The sequence below is a fragment of the Tursiops truncatus genome, chromosome 10, assembly GCF_011762595.2.
Source record: "Tursiops truncatus isolate mTurTru1 chromosome 10, mTurTru1.mat.Y, whole genome shotgun sequence".
Taxonomy (NCBI): Eukaryota; Metazoa; Chordata; class Mammalia; order Artiodactyla; family Delphinidae; genus Tursiops; species Tursiops truncatus.
The window spans coordinates 1,595,910-1,614,386 of NC_047043.1; the positions used below are offsets into that span (position 1 = coordinate 1,595,910).

General features: G+C 49.5%; 1 long non-coding RNA gene across 1 annotated transcript in view; it reads left to right on the top strand.

The window, feature by feature from the left end:
- Positions 1-18,477, top strand: part of LOC109551565 (uncharacterized) — a 196,117-nt gene that overhangs the window by 81,604 nt on the left and 96,036 nt on the right. The window contains exon 5 of the long non-coding RNA XR_012334266.1: positions 1,872-1,940. This is a non-coding gene — a long non-coding RNA (uncharacterized lncRNA). The remainder of the gene's footprint in view (positions 1-1,871; positions 1,941-18,477) is intronic.

Below are 18,477 nucleotides of genomic sequence, written 5' to 3' on the forward strand. Positions count from 1 at the left end.
ACGGGCCCAGTCGCTCCACGGCATGTGGGATCTTCCCAGACCGGGGCACGAACCCGTGTCCCCTGCATCGGCAGGCGGACTCTCAACCACTGCGCCACCAGGGAAGCCCCATACATTTAGGTTTTTTATGGATTTTGAGTTAATTTTTGTATATGTATAAGGTAAGGGTCCAGGTTTTGCACGTGGATGTCCAGTTTTCCCAGCACTATTTGTTGAAAAGACTCCTTTCCCCAGTTGAATGGTCTTGGTACCCTTGTGGAAGGTCAGTTGACCATGTATGTGAGGGTTTATTTCTGGGCTCTCTATTCTGTTTCATTGGTCTATATGCCTGTCTTTATGTTACCCATTCATGATTTTGTAATATCATTATTGATCACTTTGAAAATTATGGTTCATGGAGTTTTTTACATTTTCCAAATGTTGACATGTTTCACTTACAATATCAAAGTATCAGTATCACCACCAAACTCATCAAAAAGTCTTAAGGCATTGGTAAGCTGCTCATGGGGGTAGATATAAGATTTCCTAAAGTCTGATTTTTACTAGGTAGCTCAAATTTGTATCATTGCCAATAAGACTGACAGCTGTTTGCCTTGTAGTGACAGGGTCACTGTTTTTATTTCAAGGTAATTTCTGCCAGCTACCCATATCTGAATCTACGTATGGTATATAATTTCAGGTACTGATAAGGGCTGGAGTTGGGACTGGGGCCTGGGGAGGCTCCCTTGAGGAGCTGTGTTTGAGTGCAGTTCTGAATGAAGTGAAGGAGCGAATCACAGGAAGATCTGGAGGTGGAATGTTCCAGGCAGGGGAAACAGAGGGTAAAGGCAGGAATGGAACAGCAGGAAGACCCGTATAGCTATGGGATGAGCAAGGGGGAGGGGGCGGAGGCGGATCTTACAGGTGTAGGAGCCAGGCTACAAGAGCCCCTGGCCGCAGACAGGACTTTGGGGTTTATTCTGAACGAGACGGAGGCCCCTGCGGGTGTGAGCAGGGAGTGCTGTGGCCGGCCTCTTACGTGGTCTGCGCTGCGCATCGAATGACCACAGAGTCAGCAGCGGGAGACAACGCACATTCATCACGTCACGGTTTCCGTGGGGAGGGGTCTGGGCACGGCTCAGCTGGGTCCTGTGCCGGGGTCTCCCAGGACGCAGTCAGGGTACCGCTGGGCTGGGCTCTCACCTGGAGGCTTCGGACGCCTCAGGCTGCTGGCGGGATCACCTCCTGGGCCTGTGGGATTCAAGGCCCCTCGCGCCTTCTGAGTCAGCACGGGTGCAGGGCTGCAGCGCAGACGGGCGGAGGTTACACACTGTGGCGGAGTCACTACACGGCCCCGCCCACACTTGGACAGGGTGAACGTGAACGTGGATGTCAGGAGGTGGCGGTCCAGGAAGCCGGAGCGAAGTCCATCCACTGCACCTGACATGTGCTCTGAAAGACCGTCTCAGGCTGAGGATGGAGAGGAGACTCCATCTATCTACAGGGCAGGGGTGGCGGGGCTTCAGTAGTCCGCAAGGCCTAGTGACAAAAGGCGGTCTTCGCTGGAAATTAGGAAATCATTCGGGATGTTTTTTCAACGAATATTTATTGAACCCACTATGTGAGGGGCATTGGACTGGCTTGGGGATTAAGTGAGGAAGTCAGATTTCTCATTTTTGAGAAAACATTGACTTGAGAGGGCAAAGGGCAAGTGTTAGTTGACGCTGGTTGAGGAGTACGTGGGAGGTGAGGATGTAGTGACAGCCACTTGGGGTGTCTGCATAGAGCTCGGAGAGCCCGCAGGGCAGAGGAGACGGGAAGGGGCTTGAGGGAGCCCAGAGTCAAGAGGGTGTTTTGTGTATGTATTTTCTTTTTGTGTGTTTTTCTTTCAGGCCGAAGGGTAGGAAGAGTGGAGAGAAAGAGATCGAAGGTACAACAGTGGGACATTCCTGAGGAGAAGGGTAAGGGCCACGAAGGGAATTACCTTAAAAAAGGAGGGAAGACGTCTTTTCTGAAACAGTCTCCATAGTTCTGCCTTTTCCAGAATGTCACAGAGCTGGAAAATACGGTACATAGCCTTTTCGGATTGGCGACTTTCACTCAGTAATACGCATTTGGGGTTTTTCAATGTCTTTTCGTGGCTTGATAGCTCACTACTTTTTACTGCTGAATAATATTCCATTGTCCGGATGAACCACAATTTATTTGTGCAGTCACCTGCTGAAGGGCATCTTGATTTTTGGCAAATTTTTGCAATTATGAGTAAAGCTGCTATAAACTTCCGTGTGCAAGTTTTTGTGTGGACATAAGTTTTCAGCTTCTTTGGGTAAATACCAAGGATCATGGTTGGTGGATGGTACGGGAAGAGTATGAGGTGAGTGCAGTAGAATTAAGTTCCTTGAGAGTGACACTGTGTTTTTGTTAAGGAAGCATGACCGCACCAGAAAGAAACAAAGGAGTTGAGGATATATGTGCGGATATATGTGCAGATAAGTGACTCATTGCTGAGTTTAGGCTGAACAGGTTTAAAGGGAGGGCCTCACCTGAGAGGCCGGGTGCACGACTGGACGCACCTGGAGAGGGAAGCATGATTGCAGCTGCCCACTAGAGGGGCTGAGAGAGAAAGAGAAGATGGTGGGAGATAGAAGTTTTTAATGCTGTTAGAAACTGTATTTTCCTTAAGAATAGATTAATTCTGCAGGAAGGAGACCTTCAGCATATGCAACCGAGGATAATAAAAGGAAGGGGGAGCACAGTCAAGTCAAATAAAAAATTACTTGTTGATCGTCTGCTTTGTGCCCCGCTGTGTGCCCGCCTTTGGCGGGGGGACTTCCAGTTTATTTGGAGCCACCACGTTTTCTAAGACTTGCGAGTCAAGAACTAAGCCAGAGTGTTGTGCCTGTTAGAACCCCTGTGTACAGAGAGCAAGGACGGGGAGGACAGGCAACAGCGATGGGTGAGCGGTGACGCTTCACGGGGCCGCTTCTCACACTTCTGCAGCCACCTTCCTCCTCCACCTGCTGTGCTCACATCTTGTGAGTGTGTATGTGTGTGTGTGTTTATCCTCCAAAACACAGGACCTGTGACCCTGACATTTCGAGAAACTTGCCAAGGCAATGAGGTGTCCAGTTTAAAATTCAAGTGTTCTGGGTATTTCAGGACATGTGACCAATGTTCAACACGTTCATTCCCATTTTGTCCCCCAAGGACACCCATTGTAAGTGGTGTCCTGGAGTTGTGACCACAGCGGCCCTGTGTTTCGTGAGACACTCGAGGGAACTTCTGAACCATCGGGTGGGCATCACAGGAAGCTTGCGTCCCCTATGCGGGCGAGCAGACCTCTGGGCCCCAGGTGAGGACAAGGTCACTGTTTCCCATAACATTGTGTTTTTTCAGGCTGTTTTCTGCTCAGATACTCCTGTGTCATTAATGTATGAGACCACAGAGCAAATGAACGTGGCCTTGTGTCTGACCCGACATCGAGGTGGGAGAGCTATAGCCGTCAGAGGAGACGCATTCATTTGTTCTGTCCGGGGTTGACCCGCCGGAAAAGGCCGTCCCTCTCTTTGTGTTCATTCCTTTTTCAGCTTGTCCTGTGTTTCTTATCAGTGTCTGCCAGCCTCGAGGATTAGTGGCCTGGAGTTCACCCTCACCGTCACCCTCTGCCTAAATTATTTATCTAACCATTTTGTATTGATAGTTTATGCTGGATAGGCAAGGGACTATTCCCTGCCCCCCGCCCCCAGAAGGATTTCCAAGGGGATGGGAGGAGACCTAGAAAAACACCAAAAAATTTTTTGACTTCTTCTTTGGACTTGGGTCACGCCTCAGGGCGGTGGGTTGGGTGGGGGCCGGGTGGGGGGGATGGAGTGAGATGGAATGTAGACCAAGGCCTGGATCCAGATCTGAAATCACATATCTGGCTGTTCCTTTTATCTTTTCTTTGAGGCAAGACTTCACTTCTTTTCATGCCAACTCAGGCCAAACTTGTGGTCAGGTTCTGCCCATCAGGGGAGCTAGGATGAGAAGGAGGTGGCAGGCAGGTTCAGCTCCCACCAGGAAAGCCCCTTTCTCACGCCTCCTTGGCTTTCGCCTAGCACTGAACTTCTAACCGGTGAAAACCGAAGCCGGTATTCAAAAGAAAAGCACACATTTGGTACGTTGATTGGTGAGGTTCCTTCGCATCGTGTTATTCCCGGGGCGTTTGTCGAGGCTCCCGCTGAAGCCCGGTTCTTGCCCAGATGTGTTTCTTGTGCAAAGATGGCTGCCCTGACCCAGACCTGCTTCCAGAATGTGTGTCTCATCCCTGCCCTTGGCGAGCCTGCAGGTCCTCTTCTGGAGCCTCCTTGCAACCAGTTCTCCAGATTCTGGCTCATTCATTTCAAAGGCTGTTTACCTTATTTACTGAAATTGCATAGTTGTTTAAAAAACAATTTGAGCTTGTATATGAGTTCTTTAAAGAGAGGGGCTTATGTCCTCTGCTAATTGAGATTTTGGCCTGTTCTTTAGATTTTGATACACTTACTTGGAAATTGATTTTAAAAATTTGTTGATAATACCATAAAGACCCTAGTAAATAGCATTAAATTTAACATTTTACAAGAGATTTGTTGAAAAGTTGTTTAAGGTTTCAAGGGCAATTTGTACTTATTAGGTATGTATCCTGTTGGCCTGATATAGGACAAAGTGCTGAGAATAAAAGATCCAAGGACAGGGCTTCCCTGGTGGCGCAGTGGTTGAGAGTCCGCCTGCCGATGCAGGCGACACGGGTTCGTGCCCCTGTCCGGGAAGATCCCACATGCCGCGGAGCGGCTGGGCCCGTGAGCCATGGCCGCTGAGCCTGCGCGTCCGGAGCCTGTGCTCCGCAACGGGAGAGGCCACAACGGTGAGAGGCCCGCGTACCGCAAAAAAAAAAAAAAAAAAGATCCAAGGACATAACCAGACTTCCACTCCTGGGCATACACCTCCAAAATGAGTACTATGTCCATCATGTGTGCAAGAATGTCCATGGCAGCATTTCTCTTCAAGCCACCACCTGGGTTCCAGATGTCAAACATCTGGTGACAGAAGAGTGTGGTGCAGCCGTTTAACCTACAGCAACGCGGTGGGGCTGGTCCCAGCTTCATGGCGCCACCTGGCGACCCGTGTTGAAGCGAAAGTGGGCATCTCCCAAGAGCACATGCTCTACGGCTCCACTTATACTAAGTTCAGAACAGGCATAACCCATCTATGGTGACAGAGGGCAGAAGAGTGCTGACCTCTGGGGTGTTGGCTGGGAAGGGCAGGGGTGGGCGTCTCTGGTCCTAGAAATGTGTCCATCTCGATCTGCTGGGGTTATACAGTGGGTGCACGTGTAAACACAGGCTGAGCCATACGGTAAGATGGGTGCATTTTCTACATGGAAATTATACCGCAATTAAATAGCTTAAAAGCAAAAGATGGACAATACAGAGTCCCTGACCTCAAGGAGCTAATAGTCTAGTAAGAGAGAAGAATGTGGAAGGGAATCATTCCCTGCCTTGTGCCGAGAGCTGCCCTAGAGGTTTGTAGGAGGAGCAGCAAAAGGGCACAGGAGGCATCACCATCACCCTGACACTGCTCTCCAGATCGCCGGATCCAGAGAATATTTCCCGTCTACTTTTCGACCTCTCTGTGGCATTTGGCTTTGCCAGCTGCATTCATTGTCAGGAACACTCTCTTGCTCACGTAGCCTCGCGGCAACACTCCCCACGGATCCCCTTCTCCCTCTCGCCGTTCTGGTTCTTTTCCTTTCCAGCTCCTTCCCCAGGTCTTGTCGCCGTGAAGGGTCTGTCCGTGGCTCTCTCTCTCACCCTGGTCTCCGGGCAACCTCGTCCATCCAGGCCCACGGTTTTGGCTGCCCTCCCCCTGTGTCGCTGACCCCTAATTTGGTGTCTCCAGCCCACATTTTCATCCCCACCTTCAGAGCTGTGTACGGATGTGCCAGCTGGACACCCCCCACTGGGTGTCCTGCAGAAGCTCACATGTAACATCCCCAAACTGCACTCTTCCTCTGCCTCTCCTCCCAGTCGCCCCCTCCTTCTGTTTTCCCTCATCCAGGAAATGGCCTCTGGGTGCAGCCCTGCCTTTTCTACCAGGCTCGGTTAGAGGATCTCTGTCTGCGCGTCCATCTCCCTGGCACACACGGTTCACGCTCAGTCAAAGCGGCTGTGTACCCGCCTCCAGGAAGCCCACCTGGGTTAATGCTTGGTGGAGCCTGATTAGGCCTACCATGCTGTTTTTTTCTGACCAGACTTACCCTTGCTCCACAGCCTTCCTGCCTCCCCCCAGTGCTGTCTGATCGCGGATATCCTGGGTCCTGTGTTCCTTCCGTCAAGTGTCAGAACCGCAGTTACTGACTTGAGCAAAAGGAGGATGCGCTGAAAGAGCTGGATTAGACCTTGGCGTAACTGAGTCCCGGGACTTTGACTTGGTCTCTGCCCTTCACTGTGCTCTGGCCCTCAGACCCGCTCTCCTGCCTGCTGGCCTCACTTATAGGGGGCCACGGAAGGCTCTGATGCTCTGTGACACTGTGGTTGGTACTTCTCTCCATGCCTCTCCACTGCACCTCCCAGAGAGTCTCTCTGGCCTTACTTGGCCCATGAGCTCCCCTGGGCTGACCGCTGAACAGGCATGGAGGCTCCAGGGTCCAGACCAGTGCCCACGCCCACCTCGGGAGCTGGCCACGGAGCTGCTGTCAGAGGAGGGAAGGAGCGCTGACAGCCCCCCACCAAGTCCCCTGCAGGGAGGGGCTGGCGGCCGCCCTGCATTGGCAGCAGCACCGTGAGCTGAGCCTCACCGGCCTCCCTCCCGGGCTGCAGTTCAGCCTCCGAGTCACTCCACCCATCACTGTCTCTCCCTCAGCCACGCAATTCCTAGGACGGGTCGTTGTCAGGGACACAGCAATCAAAGAGAGGGACCCTGTCAGCCTGTACTTTCAGTTCGCCCTCTGCCCTTACCCCCCCTGCCCTGTCCCCTGTCTCGGGAGCGAGGAAGGGAGATGCAGCCGCCGGCCCGGGCCGGTCGCTGTGAACCATTGGTCAGCCGCGCAGAATGATGCTCCCGAGGGGCGGGGCTCCCGGAGCTCACCTCAGGCAGCCTCCTTATTCTGCCCGTACCTGGCCCAGGCTCCGGCCCCGCCCCTGCGCCCCTTCAGGCTGGGAGCGGAAGGGGTGTTTGGAGAAAAGAAAGAGCTGCCGCCCTACAGCTGACGCCCTACAGCTGATGCCAAGATGAGTCAGGACGGTGCACGGAGCTCTGGGGGCCAGGCCGGCACCTCTGCATGTGTTCCTTTGTGGCCTCCTGGTCTGATGGAACATCGTCCAGGTCCTATAGTCCTGGCTCCGTCCCTGAGGTACCTCGTGCGCACACACCTGCGCTTGACCCCGCCGTGGTTCTCGACCTTCCATCAGTAGAATGAGAAGCAGGGACACAAACAGTCCTTTTAACTCAAAAAGTTTCTCTGATCCTGGGGTATTTCACCTGGGGAGAAAAACCACCACACACGCAACAATACAATCCTACATTCTGGAGTTGATTTGATAAAAATCACCATATACCATTGAAACTCTCCAGTAATTTACTAGCAGTGCATTTCCTGATGAGGGGAGGGAAGGCCGTGGTTTCTTTCTGTTCTACTGGTTCAATGTGTGCCGTTCCCTAAAATCAACTTGGTACAAAGCCGCTGAAAGTTTTATGTGGTCTTAGCACACACCACACCTAAACTCAGCGGGACATTGTTTCCTTGTTACAGGGCACGTAACAGAGAGCCCCAAATAATGGCTCAGCTGTCCAGCGTACACTTACTGGATCAGCAAAGTTAACAAATGATATCTTATTCCTGGCCGCTTCTGCTGAAATGCGATCCTTCCAAAGGCGAATAAACTGTTCCCACTCGGTGACCTTCCTCCTTTCAGGGAATGAACATATTTGCTTCTCTCCAGCGAGGCCTTTTCCCCTCCCCACAGAATAAACCAAAACATCTGGAGAAGCTGTGGGATCTCTTTCAAGAAGATTACACGTTCTTTTCGGCTCTGACTTTTCTGGGAGGTGAATCTTGATGATGTGAAATTAGAAGCTGGTGTTCGGGCTTCACTGGAGACCAGCCGGACCGTCCCCGGGAAGCTGGCCCGTCTCTCTCTCTTCTTCTCACTCTTCCCTTGTGATATTTCCTTGACCCTTGAGAACACGAGGCGCAAAGAAGCTGCCCCCTCCCTTCTGTCTCCCTGGCAGGGAGCGGCCGCCTGGGAGGGACCTGTCATTGCTGACACTCTCTGCCTGTCCTCTGGGCGCCACCTGAGGCCTGGACTGCTGGCCACTGGGCAGGTCTGGTCTCAGCACTGGACACCCCTCAAGGCCACCGAGCTCCTACCTCTGATGGGAGTAAGTTACGGCCTTGAGGCAGGCGGACCAGCTCTGTCCCCTTCGCAGTGAGGGGCTTTGCAAGTGCTGTCGTGTCATCCCTCATCATCCCCTAATCGTGTCGTGCGTGACGGGCAGGGGGTCGTTGGAGACAAGGCACGGGGACCACCTTCAGGCTGAGAGGGAGGATGGGGCCCGGCTGTAGGGCAGCCTAGGGAGGAGTTGGCTGCCCCTCAAGGCTCTGCCCTCTTTGCTCCCAGCTGGAAGCTGCCAGTGAGGCTCTCCAAATCCAGCTTTCACTGACGTTCGGTCAGAGAGAAAAAAGGTGGGGTGAACGGTCGGTCGCCCGAGTGCCAATGGCGACAGCATTTTGACCACTGCGGGAGCGAGCCGAGGGTGTGGGTCCTGAGTCACGGTCGCTGGGAGGATGGGTGTTTGGGGAGACGACATACCTTGCCCCAGGGTATGGGCAGCAGGGGCTGTGTGTGTGTTTGGAATAAAGAGAGCGATGGGAAGACCAATAATCGGGGTGGAGGAAGGTCTAAAGAGCCTGCCTTGTGTGCGCTGGCGGGCTCGCTATGGGTGGAGTGCGAAACGCTGTTTACACAGCTCTTATTTCCACGTATCAAGAACACGGAGCTCAACGGGGCTCCCTTCTTCTCGGCTGCAAACCACTTCTTTAAGATGGACCCTTAGACTTTGGAGGAAGCCGCTTTCCACCAGGCCTGGTGGGGCTGGAGCAGCGCGTGGCACCAGCTGAGCAAACGAACCTGAGAAAGAGAACTTGGGTGCACTGGAGTTAGCGGCACTGGGCTGAAAGGCTCCCTCCCTCCCCTCCCGCTTGGCCCCATCCCTTCCCAGTCTCCGGGGTGCACTGGAGTTAGAGGCCCCAGGCTGGAAGGCTCCCTCCCTCCCCTCCCGCTTGGCCCCATCCCTTCCCAGTCTCCTGGGTGCACTGGAGTTAGCGGCCCTGGGCTGGAAGGCTCCCTCCCTCCCCTCCCGCTTGGCCCCATCCCTTCCCAGTCTCCGGGGTGGCATGGGGATGGGGGCTTCCTCAGAGGAGGTCCTCAGGTAGGGGATGGGGCCTGGCTGCCCTGCAGCGCACTGAGTGTGAGAGATTTACAGTCTTCTACTCCTGACTTTTGTTTAATGGAAACCAGAGGTGTAAAAACTAGGCAGCAAGTAACACCATAGCAGGAAATAAAAGGGGTGGGAGGGGGAGAAAAGGGTGCATTTGAATGGGGCGCAGTCTTTATCAGCCCCCCTGCAGGTAGGTGATGTGGCCTCTGGCGCCCGATGGGGGTTGCAGGGCTGTCTCTGGAGGGTCACCTGATCTAGAAATCCTGAGAAAGATGTGGCCTTTGGTAAAATCCCAAACGGGCTTTGTCCACACTTTTCCTCTTTTGCTTGGAAATCTTTATTCTAAGAAACATTTCATACATTTGTTTCTGGTTTGTTTTATATTTTCCTGGAACTAGTTGGGTTAAAGAAGTACTTGAGGCCTGAAAAGCCCTTTATGGTGTGTGCGTGTAAAGGTGTCTCTGGGTGTGAAACACAAGATATTCATACTTTTTCTTTCAGGGAACTAGCAAGCTGAGCAAAAGCTGATGTTCTGAACCTTTATCCATGGTTTCCAAGTGGGTGTTTTTTCCCCGACGATTCCTGATCCTTCCTGAGGACAGAACTCTCACTTTTCAATACAACTCCCTACACGAAAGAGTAAATCCTGCTTTTAGAGCCTTAGGTATTTCTTCCCTTTTTTCCACACTCACACCTGGGTTCTGATTCATCAGCTAAATTCAGGTGGAAGAAATCAGATGCTTATAAAAATATTCTAAAAAGTCATGCCTAACCTTTAAGGGGAAAGGGCTAGATGTTTCATTAAACATTTATCACTTTTTGGGCGGGAAATAAACTTTATTTTCCTCTCTTGGGGAATTACCCAGAAGCAATAAAATGCTGTTTTATAACTGAATATCCCAGTTTACATCTCGTGGAACGAAGCAAAATAAATATAAACTTTAAAAATGAGGTCACGGCCCATATATTTTAAAAAGCGTTGTCACCATGGGCCAACACAGCTCAAATATGTTTCTTTCATGTTTAACTGCATGGGGGTGCACAGATTTCCCCCCTAATATCAGTCTTGTTTCTCAATTAACTGATTTCTGCTGTAGTGTTTGGTTAGGGAAAAAAAGGAGTAGTGATGGAATCTTATGTCTTATTTAAAAAATAAAACATTATCAAAATCTGAGAATAATTCCTGGGAATGAATTCCTTTTCTCCCTTCTCCACTTGATCCTTCAGAATTTTCTTTGGTGGCTTTACTTTTGTTTATTTTCAAGTTTCACTTTCTCTTGGATTTTACATGCACCTTCTCTGTGAAGAGTTCGTCCTAGTTTAAATGCCTTCTCCCTGCATGTTCAAGTATTAGGAAGGAAATGGTATGGGGCCTGGGATTTGCTCCCAAACAATGCAGGGGGGTGAGTGAAGGAGGGGATGCCGGTGAGGGTGCAGGTGAAACCAGCTTGGTTGTGAGCTGATCATCATTGAAGCTGCATGTGGGGCACACGGAGGTTTATGACATTATTCTCTTTGGAATGTGCTTGAAATTTTCCATAAAAAAGTTTTCCTCAATTCTCGCCAGTCTTCCCGTTTCTCTTTCACTGGACTCTGGGTTGTCAATCCATGTTTCCCTCCTTGAGACCCCAAATGTTTCTTCTGGAGAGGACACCACTTCGCCCAGTTGACAGGCTCTGATGATGGGATTTTTGGAGATCTTTCTGAAGAGATTGTGAGTGGAAGGCTGTCCTATGGCTGTTTCTCAAATCCAGACTCCTCTAGAGCAGGTGGGCGAGTTCTCAGCCGCCGTAGGGCATCTGTCTAAAGCACCTACTTAAAACTTGTAACACATTGCAACGGGCATCTTGATACAGCCCCTGTTTGACGCGGAGGCAGAGGAACTCCAAAGGGAAGAGTTTGAACTCTGTCCACAATTGGGGATGGATACGTTCAGAAAAAGCTCACGGGACGTCCGAGTGAGGGCGTCACCCACTGGGGCCAGGAGGCAGAGATGGACTTGAACCTCTGAAAGTCTTTCTACTTTACCAGGCTCCTCAGAGCACAACAAAACTTGCTTTTATTCCCTCTCTATAAGGGTAGGATGGATAACTAATAAAATCATAGGTAGATAATGGTATCATCAGAATTCCAAATTGCTTCAGTAGGCAAGAATCATGAACTAGAGGCACCAGGGTAAACTATAGTATTAATGGTTCTACGTCCTGCATTTGGGTGAGAAGGACCAATGGAAGTTGTGTAGCAGAGACCTGACATTAGACACATACAAAAGGCCTGGGATCTCAGAGAATCTGGTCTGAGCCACAGTGAAATGCAGTTACTGAAAAAGCCAACACTCTTCAAATTGCATGAGTGCATTTATAGCATCCACACTGAGGGAGGTAGTAGTTCCCTATCAGGGTGCCACACTGTAAGAAAGGTATTCAAGCACTGGGAAAACCCAGAAGCAAGTGAGTAGGACGGAAAGGAGGCTGGAAGTCATCATCTATAGGATCATGACAGAAAATAGAAGTAGCTATAGGGTCACGGCTTTCTAGATGGAGGACAAAAGGGGCCCCAGGAAGCTGGGAGGTACTCACAGGGCACAGAGAGAGGAGTTTGGGAAAGCAACCTCGTCACACTGTTGATGAAATCCTGGGCTCACCCCCAAGCTGCACCGGAATGAATTGCATTCTAATCAGCACATAAAGGACTTTGAGAACTGATTTAATACGTAGAGCATGCAGGTCCCAGACCGGCCACTGGGCACCAAATGCATGGGGCAGCTCCAAATAACACTACAAAGGCTTTGGACAGTGACCTGACCTGACGACCACGAAGACGGTGGGTGGGAACTTGCAGCCTGAACCTACCCGGGTTGACTGTCTGCTAAAACAACAGTATCAATAGTTTCTGTATATTTTAACCAGACCCAGAGTCTCATAACGTAATAGTCAAAATGTGAGCCAGAATTACGTGGCATAGAAAGAATTAGAAAAATATCAACTGGCGTGGCAAAAGGCAGTCAACAGACACCAACAAGGTGACACAGATGTTGGAATCGTATGACAAAGATATTAGAGAAACTATTATGAAAATGTTCCGAAAACAATTGTGAACACAGTTCAAAGAAATGGAAAGAACTGCAAAGTGAAATAGCTGAAATAAAAAACTCACTGGATGGGCTTATTAAGATAATATAAGATAATTTGTTCCTAAGATAATGTATTAATTATAAGTGTATATTAGTTTTTTTTTTTTTGCGGTACGTGGGCCTCTCGTCGCCGTGGCCTCTCCCGTTGCGGAGCACAGGCTCCGGATTTGCAGGCCCAGCAGCCACGGCCCACAGGCCCAGCCGCTCCGCGGCATGTGGGATCCTCCCGGACTGGGGCACGAACCCGTGTCCCCTGCATCGGCAGGCGGACTGTCAACCACTGTGCCACCAGGGAAGCCCTATAATTTATTTTTTTAAACAATGACTCTTGTTAATGTTTGCAAACTCCTGAAAATTTAACAGTCAGCTCTTGTGAGCCGATACAAGCCAGCTCACAGCACAACTGTCTACCGTGAACAGTCTGTGTCAGTGAACAGTAAAATAGCCTTCACTGTAGGACTCGCTAGAGAATTTAATATAGAGACAGACACTGTGAAACACCAAGTGGGGGATGAACGTGCATTTCTAAGTAGAGTTGACTTGTGTCTGGGGAATGAACATACTTTGGGAAATGCTGACCTAAACAAACAACTAACCCCACACTCCCCGGCTGCATTCTCCTCTCTCTCTGGCTCTGCAGGCACCTAAACCCTGCTATCCACCCCAGCCCCAGGCCTTTAATCTTTTCTGTGTCTTCTTTCTACACGCTCCTCTGTAACTCATCTCTTGGCACAAAGCAAGCCCTCATTACTGTTTTTTTCATAGACAGCAGCCAAGTTTAAAATTTGGACTTAACCAATAACGATTTTCTCCCATTGCTTTTTCCCAGATTTAAGAGAGAACCTCAAAACTGTCTCTCACAGTATCCATATGCTTTGCAGCTACTAAATCACAGACAAGATGGAGACCATCTCATAAGCTTGGCAAGGCAAACCTCTGGGAGTGTGTCAGACGGCAGTTCCCTTCCTGGTGGCCAGATGATTGGTCCTCAGATCTCTGTGTTGACCTTCCTCCCACTGGAAACCCTGGTTAACAGGAGTGGGAAGAGCCAAAAGTCCGAGATGATGTGATTTCCCCCCTCGGTTCTCGGATGGACGATCCATCACAGGCCATCGTCGGCACCCCTGGGTCTTGTTTGGGAAACGCTACTTTTTATTACTTTAGAACATGTTTAGGTCCATGAATATCATCCCGAACTACAGGAATTTGACTCGATAGAAATTTCTCTTCATTCGCACACAGCTGTTTCACCCGTGTTGGCAGTTTTCCTGAAGAAAAATGTTGCCCCTGGTGGAGCAGGAGTGTCTTTCGATGTTGCTGGCATTTCAGCGACAGATGACGCGCTAGAGCAAGCTGCTCTCCAGGGGGTGTGGGCCCCCCTCGCCGTGGCCGGGCGTGCGGACTCTGAGAGCAGTTGGGGCCTGGGGCGTGAGGGGCTGGCGGGGAAGAGTTTGAAAACCTGCCTATCCCTCTTTGAGAACCAGTATTTAGACTGGTTGGAATAATCAAATTCAGAGCAGAAGCTGACACCACAAGACACCATCCGTCCACTCCTTTTGTGGGCACTTTAAAGTTGTAATTTAGACTTTGGCAAATTGGTGTTAAGGCAGATTTGTTAACACACTTGCGGATTACCAAGATCAGGTGGTTGGCTTGCTTTCTGCTCGCTTGTTCAAGAGGGTGGGATTGTCTGCACACACAGTGCAGTTCATCAGAGTCAGCATCGGGTCTCTTTTCTGTAGATAGTAATGCACTTCCTTCCTTTAGACATGTGGGTATTTTGGAATATGTAGATTAATTTACTTTTTTAACTACTTCTAAAATTTGTGGTCTCATCAGAGGGACAAATAAGTTCCAGCACTTTTCCCTCCTTCTTTGCGCCTTTAACTCCTAAGATAGAGCTTGTCTGGCTGCCTTGTCCAATCAGAAACACTGTTCTCAGCGGTCATGTTTTTGATAGCTTCTATTTGTAATACTAATCATAGTTTCAAGATCTGGGACTCCAGTTAGTCATAAAGAGATCATCTAGGCTGCAGAGGGTAGAAATAATAGATGTATCAGGTATTCTAATTATTTGCCAGTCTTAATGGGCAAAATATAACTATTTTTATTTCAACCAGCTTCAGTGTTGCTAACGGTTTGCAAATACATCGCATACCTGTGTTCACATTGGTACATCAGCTACGTGAGCAAAGTGTACCCCCATGAAAATGAAGAAAATCAATGTAATCCTTTTGAAAAGAAAGGACGGCAAATCTTACCCCGCGGGGCTTCCCTGGTGGCGCAGTGGTTGAGAATCTGCCTGCCAATGCAGGGGACACGGGTCCGAGCCCTGGTCTGGGAAGATCCCACATGCTGCGGAGCAACTAGGCCCGTGAGCCACAACTACTGAGCCTGCGCGTCTGGAGCTTGTTCTCCGCAACAAGAGAGGCCGCGATAGTGAGAGGCCCGTGCACCGCGATGAAGAGTGGTCTCCGCTTGCCGCAACTAGAGAAAGCCCTCGCACAGAAACGAAGACCCAACACAGCCAAAAATAAAATAAATAAACAAATTAAAAAAACAAACAAACATGGATGCTTCCAGGAGAGAGAAAGCAGAGCAGGGATCCAGAGCGTGTTTAAAAAAAAAAAAATCTTACCCCGCTTATTGTACACAGCGTTTGGCTTAACTCAATAATAGATATGTAATTTGTGATGGGTTAAAAATGAAGTTATCTTTCTTATAAAGATGGTTGTATTGCTGCTGTTACTGTTAAGAGCTAAGGAAAATCTTCCCTTTCATGTTTGCAGAGTTACACGCACCCCTTTAATCTGTGGTATCAGCGTTTGTCCAAAAGCAGTTGTTTTTGAGAGAGGATGGTCCAGGCGAGGCAGAAGGAAAACAGAAAATTATTTTTAAAAGGAAAACATGAATCTGAGCTGTGTATTTAAAACAGAGAAATTAGCACTTTCCAAGGTAAATGAAAAAGAGCTTATCTTATTTTTCTCAGAAAGAGAAGATTTGAAAGCTAACCCATTTAGATTTTAAAGTCATAAACGGATTGGTGAAATAGTGATCGATTCAGTGTGTATTTTATAGTAGCGCGGAATTTAAAAACTAGGAACTCCTACAATATTATTTCACCCAAAGCATCATACAGAGAGGAAGGCCACTGGAGTTGATGAGTTATAAAATACTGTAGCTCAAGAGACCTCTAACACGGTGAGGAAAAGCTTGAAAAGGGCCTTATTCTGCGCAGCGTTTGAAACATACCCTTACGCCAATTAATACGAAGATGAATCAAGGGAGGCCAGCTTTGCCTTTCTTCTTTCGGGTCAAGGAAGTCACTGAGGTATAATCTTGTGTCCTACTCTGAGAGTTTGGAGTCAGTGTTATCCTGACTTAGGCCGTGTTTTGATGGATTATCCTGGGAAAGGAGAGTTGCCACAGTGTGCGGCCGATTTAATTCCTCAGGAAAGCGACGCCATGGTTTCGTATATCTCCCATGAAGTCCACGCCGGGGAAAGGAAACCTGAGCGCGAGGCTGGTCCCAGGTGCTGCGTTTCTGGGAGCCAGGGCCTCACCTGACAGGTAGACACTAGCGCGTTCAAGTGATAGATCAGACTGTGAACTTCTCTCGGGCAGGGACCGAGGGGCATCAGACAGGAAGAAAAGATTCTAGGTAGAATCAAGCTTCACATTTCTCAACCGTATCCAAGAGTCACACGTGTTCTCTTCAGTTCCTTGCCCTGAGGACCAGCCTTCAGGGACTTGAGTCCAGGCCTAAAGCCCTCTAAAGGGTCCCCTGACTTCACCATCTGAGACCGGCCAGGACTGGTCGAGGTGTCCTCTCCTACTTCAGGGAGCTCAGATGCGCTACTTTTGCTTAATTAACAGTAACTAGACTGGTGGTCTTTCAGGGGCTTCGGCAGTCATCGTTACGTGGTGGTTCTGATCTCTTCAATTTATGCTCCACTTGTCTGCTGAGCAGCTGCTAGCTCTCTGGATATAGCTGGGCGCGTATTTTCTGAGCGAGTGTTGACCCCAGCAGTATGGTGGGCGTGGTGCCTTGGGGATGGCCGTCGTTTGCTCCCACTGTCTGAAGCTGTACGGAGCGTCCCCAGTGCCTGGCTGGCTCCCGCTGTCGTGGCTGCTGGGGCCAGCCAGCCTCTGTCCCTTTCCAGGGCAGGGACCCTACTTGCTAAGCGTCCCACACCACCTGCTTAGCTTTGATCCTGGAAAAAACCAGGAAGCCACTAGAGCTGGGTATTCTGCTCAGATGACCAGGACGAAGCAGAGTTAACAAGGAACAGATGCCCAGTCGAGGAATACACCGAGCGGCTGGGCGTGCGGACCCTCAGGTTCACACCTGGCTTTGGTGTGTCTGGGGCCGAATCCTGCTGTCAGCTGTCAGCCTGTCTTCACAGCAACGCCGAGTTTTCCATCAAGCAGGATGTTAGATTAGCCAAGTCATCTCCACCCAGCTTTTGATAGCAGAAGAGGTTGGGAGAGGGAGGAAAACCTGTCTCCTACTTCTCCCAAAGCTGAGGAGCTGGCAAGTGTGTCACTCTTTGTAAATCCATAGACTTCTCTTTACATTTTCATGCAACACAGACAAATGGGATTTTAGATCTGAAGTTCCAGAGAGACTGCTTAGCAGGGTCGTTCTCAGCTTAGGTCATGCCCCTGGTGTCTAGGGAGAAGGGCTGTCAGGTTTAGCAAATAAAACTAGAGGAAATACAGTGAAACTTGAATTTCAGATAAACAACAAATAATTCTTTAAGTATATCCCAAATATTGCATGGGACATACACTAAAACATGACTTGTTGTTTATCTGAAATTCAAGTTTAAGTGCATGTCCTGTATTTTATCTCGCAGCCCTCCTAGGGGTTCATGAAATGGGCCTGGATTACAATTTGCATGTAGTTCTGGAGTCTTTTGGGCACGCTATGACAGGCCTATGCTTCCCAGAATGATCTATCCGTTTGCTTAGGTGACACGGGGAGAGAATCTGGCAGTGAGAAACTACAGCAAAAGGTATTTTCGTGTAGAAGCAGCAATCTACTGTGGGAAAGGAAAAGGCAAGTATGAATCTGGGTCTTTGGAGTTCAAGCTTCAGGGAGGGGAAGTGCCTCGCAGAGATCTGATGTGTAGTGGTTGAAAATAATATTCAGCTGTCACAACTCGGTTTAAAACTGTGTCTTTCTATCATTCTTGCCAGGCTCACACCCTGTGAAAGTCAGGCAGGGAGTATATTCTATGACACCAGGCTGATTGCGGCCAGATGTTAATCTCGCTGTTTACTCTATTTTATTGCTGTTATATTATCTTTTTACTGCAGAACAGTGACATGTAATGAAGCTCCTAATACACGGTAGTCCAAATCGGCAAATTGCAAGGTCTGGGAAGCTTATGTTCATCTTGCAAGTTTTTTTCAATACCTTCCCCCCTTTTCTAAAATCCACTCATTTATCTTATAGCTAAGAGGCCTGCATTCACGCTCTGAAAAAACATCCCCGACTCCTGGGGAAAATACGTTGATGTAGTTATTGTTTTTGTCATCGGACATCACGTTCTCATTACGACGGGAAAGAGCCCTCCCCGCCGAAGGGGAGCTTCCCGGAGCGCGAGCTTGCTGCGGAAACACGTCAAGTCCCACAGCGCCCCCGGCTGGCCGGCAGAGGGAGTGCGCACCTGTGGGAAGCTGCCGGAAGGAGGTTGGCCGCCCGCACCGGCAGATTCCTTTGCTGGTCCAAGCACAGGCGATGGGGGTTCGAACATAAGTGGGTGGTTGGAATCTGGTCATTTTGAGGAAGAATAGCAAAGAAGTCATAAAGAAGTGTCCATCACTCTAGACGGTAAATAAGAACGAAACTCTGAATCGTCTGAAAGTGAGTATTTCAGTATGACGTCGTTGCACAGCCT